This window comes from Mustela erminea, chromosome 4, assembly GCF_009829155.1.
Source record: "Mustela erminea isolate mMusErm1 chromosome 4, mMusErm1.Pri, whole genome shotgun sequence".
Taxonomy (NCBI): Eukaryota; Metazoa; Chordata; class Mammalia; order Carnivora; family Mustelidae; genus Mustela; species Mustela erminea.
The window spans coordinates 13,160,867-13,163,751 of record NC_045617.1 but is presented as its reverse complement, the minus strand read 5'-3'; the positions used below and the strand labels follow the sequence as shown (position 1 = coordinate 13,163,751).

Here is a 2,885-nt window from a genome sequence, read left to right as displayed (position 1 = left end):
TAGACTTTGAAAACCACCACCACAACTACTACTTATTTTATTCATACTCAATTCCAGAAAGTTTATGTGTGTACTATTGTTATACCCATTTTATACATAAGGAGCCTTAAAAAGGATGTTAATTACCTAAGGCCACATAGCTAATTTGGTGGTAGAACAGTCAAGTTCTTATAAGTCTATTTTATTTAACCACCATTGAAATTTCTTCATTCAGAAAGAGATATCTAAATATCCTGACGCCTCATGTAAAGGTCACTAAATCATCAAGTGTTTGTCTTTCCATTTGTCTCTGCGCTGTTCTGCTCCCCAAGATTCCATGTCTGGGCTATCAAATAACAAATACATACAGTCCAATTGAGAATACCTAGTAGGTTACTTCTAGCCCACTTACCATGAGAAGTGATAGCTCCTTTAGTGGTGTTCAAAACAAGTTAAAGAGGGAACAGACTGAGATAACTAATTTTGCACCAGACATCAGTGTCTTATATTTACATTTCAAAGGCTAAAAATGCCACATGCCTTAATGCTATCTATGTCATGGTAGACCCACGCTAGCCCAGGATTTGCCTCTAAACTACTGCCCCCATTCACATATTGGCAGGGTCTCCTGAAGCTAAACAAGCTTCGGAAGTAATATTGAACAATCTTCAAATGGAATTTGGAAGATGCCCTGCTCCCAGTGTTCTCTTGCCCTTGGGAGATAACTCTGGTACTTATATACAAATATGAAACAAGTAAAGCAGTTGGATGAAATAAACAAGATCCTTGGCCATGAGCCCTAGGATTAAATTTCTGCACAGTTGCCTGCACCAGGTCACTTTCTTTTTCTTTTCTTTTTTCTTTTTTTTTAATCAGAGGTAGACTCTAGCCTTGAAAAGTTAAGTATACAATTTCAAGTGAAACAATTGAGTGAAGATTGTGAAATGCCTCCCCCATTATAATAATAATAATAATAATAATAATATTAGTAATATAATAATAACATAACCATCAGTTTGGAAATGTGAAAACAAATTACTGAAGGAGCCATGGTCCATCAGTAGAGTCTTTAAAAGCAGAGACTGGGGGGCACCTGAGTGGCTCAGTTGGCTAAGTGACTGACTCTTGATTTCAAATTTCAGCTCAGGTCATGATCTTAGGGTTCTAAGATGGAGCCCTGTATCAGGCTTTGTACTTAGCAAGGAATCTGCTCAAGTTTCTCTTCCTCTGCCTGTCCCCTTCCACTCTCTCTCATAAATATATAAAACTTTACAAAATATTAAAAGTAAAGAGTAAAGAGACTGATCTAAAGTGGCCTAGACAAGGAAAATGCTGGCCAAGAGACTAGAAAGCCTGGATCTGGAATCCCTTTCTCTTCAGGAATGCCTACAGTTAGCACAGACACAGGGCCATGAGATAATAGGCATAACATATAAACAACAGTAAGAAATCCAAATTGCCTCCAAGTATTTCAGATGATTTTCAGCATCACTATAATCTTTTTTTTTAAAAATGCAAACTGGAACAAATTAATACTAATAGCTGTCAATCAAATGCCCCCTAAAAGGCAATTGCTAGAAGACTTAGGATGTTGTTATTTTATTTAAACTTTTAGAAAGTATTATTATTGCAACTTTCTTTGTGATGAAACTGAGATTTCCCAGAGGTTCTCTAATCTCCCAAATTCAAGAGCTAGTTAGAAAGCATCTCTTTTCCTCCCAATCCCATCTTGTTTCATTTATTCTTCTAAGAAAATGTTCTAAAAATAGATTGTGACAGTGGTTTCACATATATGTGAAATGCTAAAAGCCACTGAATTGTACTTTTGAAATGGAGAATTGTATGACATGTGAATTATATCTCAATAAAGCCATTATTAAGAAAAAAAAAAAGAAAGCATCTCTTTTAAGCAACTGACAAGAAAACCAAGAATAAGAGAAACTATTAAAATTTTTCTGATATTGTATCTGTGTCATCAAGAGGTATAAAATTTTTATCTAAGTATGCTTATGATTCAACAACAGAAGACCTTGGGATATACTAAAAACCCAGCAGCAAGTCATTACATTAAAAAAATCATAATCTGGGGCGCCTGGGTGGCTCAGTGGGTTAAGCCTCTGCCTTCGGCTCAGGTCATGATCTCAGGGTCTTGGGATCAAGCCCCTCACAGGTCTACCAGCAGGAAGCCTGCTTCCCAGTCTCTCTCTACTTTTTTTTTTTTTTTTCACATGAATGGTTAGTGTTTTATTCTTTGAAGAATGGTTCTTAAACATTACACTAAGTCAGGCTGAAAGGTAAAGTTTTTAGTTTTATAAGGATATAACAAATAACTGTTAGCTCCACAAATTTTTGACCCTTCGAGCTTATGATACACCTAGTCGGCAGTAGCACCCGGGTTTTTCCAAATAGTCATCATTTTTCTCTTGTCTGCATAGACTTCTTCTCATTAGCTGCCTTCTGCTTTTGTTGCATTATCTGAGTCCCTCTGCTTTCTCTGAGAGGTGGTCAAGCTATCCTCTTTTCTTTTTCCCTTGCTAATTTCCTGGGATTTCTTCATGTTTTTCTGGCGGGCAAGTTCTCACTGATTTCCTCGGGCCATGCCGACACCAGACCGAGTCTGGGAGAAAGCTGCCACAGAAAACAATGGCCTCTACCTGCTGCTCTGCCTACTTGTGATCTCTCTCTCTGTCAAATAAACAAATAAAATATTTTTAAAAGATTAAAAATAAATAAAAATTCATAATCTGAATTGTCTGGCAGCTTAGTTGGTTAAGTGTCTGCCTTCAGCTCAAGTGATGATCCCAGGGTCCTGGGATTGAGCCCAGCATCTGCCTTCCTGCTCAGCCCCTCTCCTTCTGCCCCTTCCCTACAGCTCATACTCTCTTTTTCTCTCAAATAAATAAAAT

The 2,885-nt window shown here is 37.4% G+C and overlaps 1 pseudogene; it reads right to left on the bottom strand.

The window, feature by feature from the left end:
- Window positions 1–2,289: 2,289 nt before the first annotated feature.
- Window positions 2,290–2,578, bottom strand: LOC116587706 (annotated as a pseudogene).
- Between the last annotated feature and the right edge of the window lie 307 nt (window positions 2,579–2,885).